Source organism: Gossypium hirsutum, chromosome D10 (genome assembly GCF_007990345.1).
Source record: "Gossypium hirsutum isolate 1008001.06 chromosome D10, Gossypium_hirsutum_v2.1, whole genome shotgun sequence".
Classification (NCBI taxonomy): Eukaryota; Viridiplantae; Streptophyta; class Magnoliopsida; order Malvales; family Malvaceae; genus Gossypium; species Gossypium hirsutum.
Genome location: NC_053446.1, coordinates 49985496 through 49999429, shown reverse-complemented (window position 1 = coordinate 49999429; position 13934 = coordinate 49985496). Strand labels below are relative to the sequence as shown.

The 13934-nt window shown below is 30.9% G+C and overlaps 1 long non-coding RNA gene across 1 annotated transcript; it reads right to left on the bottom strand.

Moving 5' to 3' along the window:
• Window positions 1-12234: 12234 nt before the first annotated feature.
• On the bottom strand, window positions 12235-13465 carry LOC107915992 (uncharacterized). Its single transcript, XR_001689349.2, has 3 exons — window positions 12815-13465; window positions 12561-12704; window positions 12235-12428 (listed from the first exon to the last, which is right to left on the bottom strand). It is a non-coding gene; the product is annotated as an uncharacterized lncRNA (long non-coding RNA).
• Window positions 13466-13934: the final 469 nt, after the last annotated feature.

The following is a 13934-nucleotide window of genomic DNA, read 5'->3' as shown; positions in this document are numbered from 1 at the left end:
TTAGCACACGAGTAATCTAAAGAATGTGACTCTCTCTTTTCTAATCTTTTCTAAAGATGAGATGTTAGAAAAGTTAGCTTGTATGTAATTTGGGGACCATAACCCTAATATATATAACTTTGACACATTAGCCCTAATTTCTAATTAGCTCATCATTAATTAGAAATTGATTAGAACTTAATTACTAGAGTATCTACACATATTTCACTCATACTTTATTTAATAATTAAAGCCCAATAAACCTTAACCAAATTAGACCACTTTTAATTTGGGCTAACCTATCAGGATAATAAATAATAACATGTAATTACCCTTATTATATATGTGATGTCCATATTTTCCAACAACCTCCCACTTGGACCACATATATATACTAATTACTCTATAATTACATGTCATTAGATAACCTTATGAGCTCAAATTTTTACTATCATATCCAAAAGGTATTCCGAACAATCTCGTCCATTAATTATGTTAACATAAAACCAAGGCGACTTTCGTTATATATATCGTAACTAAATCTATCCCTAATCACGTATATTAACACAACCAAATGACATAGATCAAGTATGGATGTGTAGCATGGAAATTACATGCAATATGATCTAAACATGTCTATTTCCAACTGGTCCTTCTTAAACCTTAGTGAGATCAAACCTTACCAAAATCATAGTGTGAATAAATCAAATAAACTTTATTTCTATAAAAAATAAACTTAATATCCATAAACTGAAATAATTGGAAATGTGTCTATAACATAAAAGTATTTAAAAGTACAAACTCCCACTAAAACCAAATATCATTAAATGACATTACACCTATATGAGTAGTAAGCGGATCCACAATCATAGAGTTTGTCCTAATATGTTTTATAGGCACCTAACCACTCTGAAATTTTACTTTAACAACTCGAAACTTAAAGTCTATGTGTTTTGACTTTGATGTGCTCCTATTGCTATTGGAATAATATACTGCAATTTGTTTTCACAATTTGCACCTTAGTAACAAAATCTTGTATCCATATTCCATCCAAATCAGAGTCTGTATACCTGATGATCTCTACCTGATTAGACCTCCGATATGTGAGCATGTAATATTTTGTTCTCTGAAAATACCTTATAACCCACTTGGATGCTATCCAATGGTCCAAACTAAGGTTATTTAAAATATTTGCCTAACATCCAACAGTGTACACAATATTTCAATGTATACAAACCTGAACATACATTAGACTTCCCACTATTAAAATGTAAAAAATCTTATGCATTTTTGTAATCTCAAAATCATTCTTAGGGCATTGATTTTATTGACAAACATTATGTCATTAACATATAAAACCAAATATAGAACCTTACTAACACTAAACTTAAGGTATATACAATTATCAACAAAATTCATCTCTAAACCGAATGAGATAATCATTTGGTAAAATTTGTAATACTATTGACGAGAAGTATGCTTAAACCCATAGATGAAGTTCTTTAATTTGCAAATCATTAACTTTGCATCATCAGACACAAAGTTTCTAGTTGCACCATATAAATCTATGATCAATGTTACCATTGAGAAACCATTAACTTAATATTCATTTGATGCAGCTTAAGGTCAAAATATTCCACTAAATCCATTATAACCCTTTCTCTAGTGGACCTTTTTAATGACATTTGTTCTTGAGGTTGTTGAGTTTGTTCTTCTGGAACAATTACTTCAATTTGAATAGGGAGTTGTTCAACATTGTCTTATTAAGGTTCTAGATTCACTTCTTAATCAATGATAGGTATGAGAACCTAAACATTATCAACAGTGATAGTAGGAACTGAGTTAGAATTCAAGTCCTCCTTAAAAGCGATATCTCTAACCTTATTTCTCCTTCCAAACTCAACATCCTAAAAGAATATTGCAATTCTCGTCTCAAAAATATTCCTAATTGTGGGATCATAAAACTTATAGCCCTTAGATCGCTTAGAATTTTCTTGACCCTTATACTTTATAGACATCAAAGAAGTCAAAAATGATGTCATTTCAACCTTATCGTTTTTAGCAAAACTTTTCTCAATTTCGTTAAGGAAACCTTGGCCTGAGTAATCTTTTCAGATTCTGCGCCCCTAAAGGCTTCTGAAATGTTGTGTTTTATGATCATTAGACTCATGCAATTTGAACAATCCTACCTCTCAAAATCCCTTTTAACATAAGTAAGTGTCTTTTCCATTCATTGAAATTAGTCCCATTAAATATGGGTATAGAATTTATATTAGCAGATATTGTGGCAATAGAAAATGAATTAGCTGAATATAGAACAAAATAAATAAATAAAAATAAGCTCACATTAATATTCATAAGTCAACAATAAATTCAGGATAATGACTAATCCAATCCCAAGATACCAAGCACAACATTAATATTAAGTTTTTGGACAGTAATATTAACAGTAAGTGGTACTCTTCTTGTAACAATCAAACATTGACAATAAATTATGTCAAACAATGAATTAATCTTTGGACTAACATATTCCTCACATAAAGTACCTTATAATTGTCACACATTTATCACCACAGATGTTGTTGAAATTCTGTCAAATATTAACTTACCTTTGGGTCAATTAATAAACGCATCAATCAAAAAATATATATAATCATCTTGATATTTTAAATAAACTAATCTATACAAAAGAGGTCACTTTAGCGGCATTTTGTTTCAACTAATCTGTTTAAAATATTAGACATCCTTAATTAAAACTTAAAGCCAAAATCTGAATTTATTTGTTTCAAAATATCTCTTAATTTCATCTTTCAATCAAATTAAAAGATAATAGTATATATATGTATATATATTTATCCCAAACCAACATACAATGATGTTGGAAAATATAATAATAGTTGAATAAATCATAAACCATAAACCATAAACCATAAACAACCTCACATAAGACTTTAAATTTAAACCAAAATAATTTGAATAAAGGTAAACCTCATCTCAAGATATCGGGCACTCCATTAATATTTTCTCTTTGGACAAAATATTAACTTGTAAGTGATATACTGGTGTAATAATCAAACATTGACAATAAGGACATGTCGAACCATAAATCTTTTTTTGGGTCAATTTATTGCTTACATGTAAAACTGAATAATTATCGCATGTTTATTACCATAGCTACACATGTAATATTATTAACCTTCATTTGGGCTTATCAATATTAACATAACTTAAGTTACATGCACACAACATTTTATATTTTAAAAAAAATAATTTATACAAAAAAATCACTTTGGTAACTTATTGCTTCAATTAAGTTATTTTAAAATATATATATCAATATTCAAATTTAAAATTTACCCAATAGTCAAATTTCAAAACTATTTTTTGTATTGCTTTATAGACTCTGAAATAACCCAAAATAAGGTTGTCTTAATAATGCAATAAAAAACCGAAAATCTTAATCTTTGACTAGTTTTTTTTTGTTCGAAAATCATATGTATCAAAACCAAACAGAAATAATGTAGTGGTTCAAATCCAAATAATTAACAAGCTCATGTATTCATAATTTTGGCATGGCAAAAACACTAAAGCAATTCACGCATATACATGTATTCATAATCAAATAGAAAAACTTACCTTGAATTTACCATATAAATCCAAAGTTGTATTTATGATTAAACAGGTATTCACATGAATACTTGAAAAATATTTTCAAGCCAATAAATCTCAAAAACAAAATCATAATAGTTGGTGTATCCCACAATTCATACAATAAACTATATATCATCATAATTTAACTAAATATTTGGAACCATAAGATGCCAAAACCTAAGATTATAGAACCAAAATTAAAACTAAATTATTTAAATATGTATATAGTTTACATGAATTTGCACCAAAGCACCCATAAAATTGAATATATAACCATAGCAAAAAAAAAAACAACTTCAACGATATATATCAAAACTTAATTTCACCAATTAAACTATAAAAGATATTTTATTGATTAATGGTTATAAACACATATTCACACAAACTATAATCATGCATTAATCCTCAAAATCATTGATACGCATATAATATATATACACACAATTATAATAATAGAAAAATAATACTGACTTGTCTTACATATTTCATGTAAACTCAAATTTATATTCATGACTCAAGACATTATCATAAAACTTCTTTATACGCACAAATACTTAAAAAAAATCTATAACCACCAAATATAAAAAGAATCTCAAATTGTATAAAAGTCTTCATATGCACAACTACTTATGAAAATTCATAGCCACCATATAACAATATAACACAACCCAAATCTATTATTCCTAATACTCGAAACATAGATTTCAAAGATATTACCATAGATAATCAAAATTAAAAAATTGATTCTAATAGTTGAACACATATTATTGCAATTGAAGAAAAACAATCAAACCAACTTTCATGAAATTAAAAATGCACAATTCTTAGTTTTGGAAATTCTAGAATAATAAGTTCACTTAATTCCTCATTATTGATTAACAATGAAAGAATATTGAAGCATAATTGAATCTAAAGAATCAACAAATAATAACTAAAGTTGTATGAATACTCAAAATATACATGCGTATGATTTCTTTAAAATATATAATAATCGACTAAAGAGAAAAAAAAACAGCATGCATTCAATGCACTTCAAAACCAAATTTGATTCTCATTTGTTTTATTACAAAGAATATATAACACGAGCAAAGCCTTTATATATATACGCGTATCGCAAAAAAAACACCAAAGTAATACTGCTGAAACATTAATAATATATTCATATTTTAAATTCAATTGTCAGGCTTCAATTCCATTAAAACTTACCCTGATTCCTTCGAGATTCAAAACTTTTTTTAATAGATTTTCACTTTAAAATCAGCACCTATATAGTTTAGGTTTTGTAACCGAAAATGAAAAGCCATAATAAATTCATATTAATTAAAAACTTCAACATTGAATGAAAATCAAATTAAAAATAACCCTAAAAAGATTGAATCGTAATTAATCAAAACCTAAAAAAAGTTTATCTAGTATCTCAAATATTCATCATTATATAAATTGATATATCATATCTATAAAATTTGAAAAATGAATCAATCCAAAATAATAGAAAATCAATTCATTCTCAATGATTCAACATGACGAGGCTCTGATACCACTTGTTAGAATCATAATTAAGATATGATATAAAACTTAATAAATCATAAATCAACATTTGTCATGTCAAATCATCAAGAATAAATCAAGAACAAAACTAGATGCAGAAGCATACCTGAATTCATCGATTTTTTGAAATCTACGGATCTTGGGGTTTTAATCTTCCAAATTAGCACACAAGTAATCTAAAGAACGTGGCTCTCTCTTTTCTAAAGATGGGATATTAGAAAAGTTAGCTTGTATGTAATTTGGGGACCATAACCCTAATATATATAAATTTGACACATTAGCCATAATTCCTAATTAGCACATCATTAATTACAAATTGATTAGAACTTAATTACTAGAGTATCTACATATATTTGACCCATACTTTATTTAATAATTAAAGCTCAATAAACCTTAACCAAATTAGATCACTTTTAATTTGGGCTAACCTATCATGATAGTAAATTATAACATGTAATTACCTTGATTATATATGTGATGTCCATATTTTCCAACATGATTTTGTTCAACAATGAATCAAGAACTCTATTAACTAAAGCTTAATCTTCCTTTTACACTGTGAGATAATTGCAGCCTCGACAAATAACTCCTAATGTTACAATCACTCACACCTAACTCCTCACTTACATTCAAGTTTTACTCTCACACAAGCACTCAAAAAGGATGTTCCAAAGATCATCGAAATGGCCTATTTATAAGTTAGATTTTATCAATATTTGCACCAAATAAAACATGATTTGAATTCAATCATTTATCCATATTTTGAAATTCAAATGCTGGACTTCAACTCGAAGCAATTTAATATCAACTTTGGCTCTAAGCACGATCAAATGAAAAGCTTTAAAGGATAATTATAAAGTTTACTGCCAACCAAAACATTCCTCTTCCTTTTTCCCATACGAAGATAAATCTTTCAGCAAAAATAAAGATAATTTTAACTCGAACCAAGATCATTTGTTAATAAAAAATCAATATAAAAAATGGTAAAAAAATCCCAATATAACTCACTGCATTTTAACTGTCCCAAGTAATGTTGAAACAAGTAAACCAAGGGCGGTTAATTAGATGCTTCAGTTGTTGTTTTATCGTAAATTTATATGCATAACTCACCTCTTCCAACAAGAAGGCTTGAATTTACTTTTTGAATATAAAATTATTTTATTGGCTTTTATATTTTTTTTACTATTTTGAGGTTACTATAATTTGGAGTTGAGTGATTAAGTAAAAACTTTAACTACTTTGCTTGTAAAACTTTCAAGAATATAGGATAATAATTTATAAATGTACGTGTCTCATTTTCATTTAGAAATAAGGATGAATATTCAATGTAAGTGGTTTTCCTCATAAGGTGAAAATTGAGGACTAAATTAAATTGTACATAACAAACTTAAAAAATAATCAAATAAAGAATAAGATTTAGAATAGAAGAATAAACCCTGTGATACTGTACACAATGTGTGAATTAGTAAAACTATGCACATCCAACTACTTATTTCTTTATACTTTACTATATGCCTATATCATCTAATTTTGATTTAAACTAAGAAATGTTCTTGTTTTTGTAAGTCATCTAAAAATTGACCATATGCATCTACTATTAATAGCCTTCGGTATGGTCATGTTTATACAAAACTTGAGATAAATCTTTTTGGTAGAAATGATTAAAAAACTTAATAGAAATACTTGGAAAATGTTAAAGTTTTTTTTTCTTTTGGCTTTTTATCATTTGCAAACTACTTAAAGGAATTATCTTATAAAGTAAAATCACATGCATTAATGTTGAGATATTTTATATTGGGTCTAAGAGTTATTTATTCCATAACAATGCCATTAAAGATATATTATGATAACTCTTTCAAGCAGCCCTTGTTAGTCTCCTTTGTACATGATAGTCCGAATAGTCAGAAACGGAGGAATTTATGGGATTCTTTGAAGGATTCTATTTCTTTGGATGGGTCTCATTGGGTTGCCATTGGTGATTTCAATGTCATTCTGTCTTTAAGTGAAAAAAAAGGGGGAGAGTTAGGGGTAAGAGGTGCCCTTTCTTTGGAGTTTCATGGATTTCGCTCAGCTGCATAACTTGGGGTTTAGGGGTGCACAGTTCACTTGGCAGAGAGGGGGGATTTTTGAACACTTGGACAAGGCCATTTGTAATAGTGCGTGGAGTGCAAACTTTCCCAATTCCTTAATGACGCACCTGCCACGTCTCAAATCCGATCATAGGCCTTTCAAATTATCCCTTATGCCGGTGATTCATTTTTTAAGGGAAATACCATTTCATTTTTTAGCTGGTTGGGTGGAGCATCCTGCTTTTTTAGATTTTGTTAAACATAATTGGAATTTCTCTGCTAGTATGTCGGCCTTACATTTAAAGTTTATTGATTAGATTAAAAGTTGGAATAATAAGGTGTATGGCCATATTTTTACCCGTAAGAAGGCCTTAACTCATAAGTTGTAGAATCTTTAGTTGGAGCGAGATTGGGATAACTAGGACTACCTTCATCGAGTGGAAATGGATATTAGAGAGGATTTGGGGACTGTGTTATATCATAAGGAAATCCTTTGGAGACAGAAGGCGCGGTGTGATTGGTTGGTTTAAGGTGATCGCAATACCAATTTTTTCCACACTCGTACTTTAATAAGACATCAACAGAGAAGAATTTTTGCTTTAAAAAATGGTATGGATGATTGGATTATGGACGATGAGCAGCTGAAGATTGAAGCAGTTAATATTTTCTCCACTTTGTATAGGGAGCATCCTAGGCCTAAGAGAGATTTCCCTTCTAGTGCTTTTCCGAGGCTGAATGATGAGGATCTTAATTTTCTTAATAGGCCAGTGACTGATGAGGAAATTAAAAATGCCCTTTTTGCAATGACACCCTTGAAGGCATCTGGGAGTGATAGGTATCATTCCTTGTTCTATTAAAGTCAATGGGAGCATGTTGGTGACTCGATTTGTAAGTGGGTTAAAGAGGTTTTTGAAGGTCAAGTCATCGATTCGGAACTTAATAATTTCCTCATTGTACTTATTTCGAAAGTTCAAAATTCGAAGGACTTCTCTCAATTTCGGCCAATTAGCTTATGCTAAGTCATTTACAAAGTGGTTATGAAGGTCATTGCTAATTGCTTTAAAGTGGTCTTTTCGAGGATTGTAATGCCTAAGGAAACTGGATTTGTGACTGGGAGGAATATTACTGATATTATCGTTATAGCGCAAGAAATTATCCATTCTATGATAGGCACGCAGAAGAATAAGAAATGGATGGCTATCAAGATTGATCTGGAGAAAGCTTATGATCGGGTTCGCTAGGATTTTATTGATGCTTCGCTTCAAGTTGCAGGTATTCCTAATTTTTTACGAAATGTTATTATATCTGTAATTTCTAGCTCCACTATGCAAGTTTTATGGAATGGTGTCCGAACATAGAAGTTTCGATCTGTTAAGGGTGCTCGACAGGGCTTTCCCTTATTTTCTTATCTTTTTATTCTTTGCATAGAGTCGTTAGGGCACAGTATTCACAATGCTATTGAGGCGAGCACTTAGTCTTCTATTAGGCTTGCTCGAGATGGTCCACCTTTTTCACATCTTTTCTTCGCTGATGACTTGATTCTTCTTTGTCATGCTGAGGATGATCAAGCCCGAGTCATGAAAAATATTCTGATGGACTTTTGTGCATTTTTAGTACACCAGGTAAATATGCGGAAGAGTAATATTTTTTTCTAAGAGTGTGGGTGAACACTTGGGGAGGCGTTTAAGCAGCTTTTTGGGTTTTCAGCAAATTACTAATCAGGGGCTTTATCTTGGTGTGCCACTTTTTCATGATAAGGTTACTAGTAGCACTTTGCACTTTGTGGTGGATAAAGTGCGTAGTAAATTGTCTAGCTAGGATGCACGCCAACTCTCTTTTGCTGGTAGAGTCATCTTAGCGCAATCTGTTCTGCTTTCCATTCCCAGTTACTTCATGCAGACGATGATGGTTCCTGAAGGAGTTTATGACGATATTGAGAGCATGGTAAGGAAATTTAAGTGGGGATCTCATAATAGTAGCTTCAAGATGGCCTTGGTTAGTTGGGATCCGATGTGCCAGCCTAAGGCGTATGGAGGGTTGGGCCTTGGGCAGTTGGAAGATCATAATATTGCCTTCATAGTGAAAATGGGTTTTAACATCGTTTCGAACGCCAATGCCCTTTGGATTCAGGTTCTTTGGTCCAAATATAGAGTTCCTGGTGGTCTGCATAAGGAGTTATCTAGGAGTCGGTGTTCCTTTCTTTGGAGGTCCATTTCTAAGGTGTGGCCACTCCTTCGAGAAAATCTTGTTTGGTCGGTTGGTGATGGGAAGAGTATAAAATGTTGGCAGGACTCTTGAATTCCTAACTGTGGTCCTTTATTGAATTTTATTCCTTCCTCTGCTAACCTTAATTTGGATTGTTCTCTTAGTGATCTGATTGCAAGTAATGGCTCGTGGAACTTAGTTCTTTTTATACTATGGGTGCCAGAGGAAATCATTGATTAGATCGTGAGTGTTCCTCCACCACATCCTTCGTCAGGTCTGAACCGAATTATTTGGGGAGCCACCTCAACCAACACCTTCTCTCTCAAGAGTGCATATGGGAAGGTTCATAAAGGTACTTTGAATCCTAATGAAGTGTTTTGGAGGATACCTTGGAAATTTAAATGCCCTCATCGAATCTGCTTCTTTATTTGGCTTGTCTTAAAGCAAATGCTACTTACAAATGTTGAAAGAATAAGACGAAGTTGTGGGAGTAGCAGTGCTTACAATATTTGTGGACATGTTTTGGAGGACGTGATGCATACACTCAAAGATTGTCTTGCAACCAAAGGAGTTTGGGATAAAATCATTCCTCAACAAACTCTTTCTAGTTTTTACTCAGGCTCTTTACTTAATTGGATGGCGACTAATTTGCAGAACCAGATGACTTCTTCAACGGGGGGAATCGATTGGTCTTATCTCTTTGGGATTATTGCGTGGCGTATTTGGAAGAATTGCAACATGTTTGTTTTCCAAGGAATTTCGTGGAGTGTTGAGGAAATTATTAAAATCTCCTTTAGTTGGGCTAAGCAGTATTCCTCCATTTCCTTGATCTCAAAGTTTAAAGCTCGAAGCACTCTACCTAATTGGCCTATGTCCAATAGTTGGGTTTGTTTGAACACTAATGGTTCGGTTAAGATTGACGAGGGCTTTGCAGTTGCGGGAGGTTGCATGAGAGATCACAAGGGAGAGTGGATTATAGGGTTCGCGAGATATTTGGGTAGTTGTTCAGTTTTGGAGGTAGAGTTTAGGGATTTTGGATGGGCTGAATCTTACAACAGATAGGTGTTTCCGAAAAGTCCTTATTCAAACTGATAGTATTGAAGCTATTGAAGCTATCATGGAAGATGATACGGGAATCTCCAATTCTACCATTATTAGGAGAATTCATCATACGCTTAGAAAGCTGGAGTAGTGGAAAATTCAGCATGTTCCCAGGGGAAGTAATCTAATTATGGATAGGCTAGCCAAAATTGTTTGCATTAGAAGTCTAGACTTAAGATTGTTTGTGGACCCTCCTTTGAGGATTTAGCTTGTATTATTTTCTTTCTTTCATCAGAAAAAAAAAACCAAAGATATATTATGACAACTCTTATTTAGTATTCTTTTGAAGAATGATAAAAGTGAAAATGTAGTAAATTTATTGATATAAAGTATTTTACTACAAAAGATTATATAAAAAAAATAAAAGTTGATATCCAACACAGTAATACACTGTATGTCTGGTTCATCATAATGGAATAGAGGATAATGGAATAGAGGAAGAATGAAATAGTATTCAATGGGTATAGGATATAATAGGTATAATGTGTTTGATTGGTTGGAATGCAATAAATGAGTAATATTTGGTTGATTAGAATATGTAAAAAAAAAACATGCTAAAGAAATTTTAAAAAAAATGTCAATTCCACCGTTGAATTATAAAATATTAAAACTTATTTACTACTTCTAAAATATTATTTTAATAAACTTATTTTTATAAATTATTATAAAAATTTGAGTGGAATACAATTTACAAAAAGTATACAATATATTAAATATAATTAATAATATAGTTAAGTTAAAAATATATTTAATAAATAATAATCTATATTTTAAAGGTGAATTCATTCATTTAATAAAACTAACATTGGATTTATTTTAAATTATATTTTTTATTATGCCTTAATCATAGGGCCGAGGTGGGAAAATATTGAAATTAATGTGCCCATATGATAAATTAATTAAATTTATTATAATAATTATTTATTTATGTCATATTATAGAGATAATTCTTGTTTTTAAAGGTATACATATAATTCCTATTGAATTTATTTCTCGTTATTGAGTTTTAAATGTAAAACCCTTGGATAAAACATATATAAATGGTAACTTCCTCTCAAATTTCTCCTTAATCTTGGTCTTTCTATCTTTCATTGTCAAACACTGATATTCACTTAAGCATCCAACGAATTTCTATCGCCTTATCTTATAGAAATCTGGTAGGTAAAATTAATATAAAGTTGTTAAGAGTAAGATTATATTTTGTGTTTTTTATTTGAAGAAAAAATTAAATTAATCATTGTACGTTAGATCAAATAGAAAATTGATCTCTCTGTCAAAGATTTCATCTATTTTTATGGTTGAAAATTAGTTCTCATACACCAACATAAATACACGTGCCATGTATAATTGTTTGGTTATTTTGACAGGTATATCAATTTTTTTACAGTAGAAATTGATAATAATAGATACTACCAATTTTCTCTTTAAACTAACATATAAAAATTAATTTATATTTTAAATAAAAAAATAAAATATAAATTAACTCCTTATATAAAGATCTCCATGATAAGTTTACCAAATCTAAAAGCACACGAATCCATTTCACTTTTCTTTCTAAATGTATCACCAAGCTAAATCCATAATATATATATATATATATATAAACCAAATAGCAAGAATGTCGGTATGAATTCTTAAATAAGTTAAATTATGAAATAAGATTTTGTATATTGGGGTCATGAGACTAAAATCCAAATTTTATTAAGTGAGAAGCTAATGAATAACACAAAAGTGTGTAGATTTCTGGAGAAAAAGTGAAGGATGGATATTGAATCCAGGATTGCAAGGCCAAGCTCTGATGGAATGAACCCTTTTCTGTCACGGGCGTTTTCAACTTGAATCAGAATCACATGCTTGTAACCCCATCATTTTCACCTACAAAAACACAATCAATTATATCTCATACGCAATCCTATTTTGTTTATATGCTTTTTTCTCCCCTTTCATTTTACGGCTTGATATGGGCGAGATAAACATTTTTAAAAATTCCATCGGAGGTCATTGTACCTTTGAAATCGATGCTCCGTTTCATAATAGGGGAAGGAGACGGTTCCTCTTTGTAGAACGACGAATCGAGTACGAGGACCGGGCTCTCCGCAATGCTGTGAAGCAGCTTATCACATCTTTCCAAAAGGGTCCTCCACCTTCAACCTATGTAACATCCAATGCGCCATAACGATAAATTACTGGTTTAAATGAAATAGGATCGTTAAGCAAAACTAAATAATCAATGTAATTTAGTTATGGAGCTGATTTTTTACCTCCGTATCAGTTTGAGAAGAAGTGCTAATGCTACTCTCTGAAACATGTTTGATCCTCCGCTGGAATAAATACCTTCTCTTCTTTATCATAAATCTCAGCCGTTGGTTTCCTGTTTCCGGGTAATCTATTCGTCGTCTGTTCTAATCCGGTTCTTCTCACATTAACCTGGGGCGACTGAACCGGAAAGACTCTTCTCTGCTCTACATTACCATTTCCATTCCCTCTCTGAGTTTCAACACTCAGTGGCCTTCTGTTGGGACTCTTCTCTGAGTTTCCTTTTTGTGAAAGGAAAATAAGAGAAGAAGAAGAAGAAGACAGGAGGAAGGGGAAGAGAAAAAGTAAATTTTTTAAAGGGGCTAAAAGAACAATTTTTCATTTTATAAGATTTATAACATGACATATCAGGTCCAGTCGATTTCCCATTAATGAGAGAATCGTTTTGAAAAATTATTCTATTAAAATTAAAAATAAAAATTAAAGTACGGCGTAAGTTACTCTAAATTGCTTTTAAACATGGTTTTAACTTGATAATAACCAGGATGAAAACAAAAAGTTTAAAGTAGTTGTTTGATATGGTAGTTTATTATGTGATACCTGCATACAGTTTGACATTATTTTTAAAGACAAGTTGTTCTTTTTGCCTTCTCCCTTATGTATCTCTTAATGATCCAAATTTTAACGTCTTCACTCACCTTTGCATGTGCTATAGATGCTTTGAACAGTCCTTGGGGTGCCATCACTTGTTTTCCACAGTTTTGTTGCCTTCTTCTAAGGGAATCCTATAACTATGGAGTATACGGTTGTTATGTGCTTTTGAATTCCCAACCTGAAAAAAACTTTTAAAAAATAGGGTAAATTACACCATTAGTCATTAAATTATGGGTAAGCTTCATTTTGGTCATTTAACTAAAAAAAAAGTTATAATTTGGTCACTGAACTATTCAAAAGTTTTCATTTAAGTCTAGGTTGTTAAAACCGATGTTATATGACTTTCTTTATTTGCACTGCCTTCACCAATCAAAAGTTGTCTTTCCCTTTCTCCTCTACAATTTTTTTTCATGGAATAGTTTTGGACGTCACGAATCTGCGAACTAAAATTCAAACAATTTTTTTTATCCA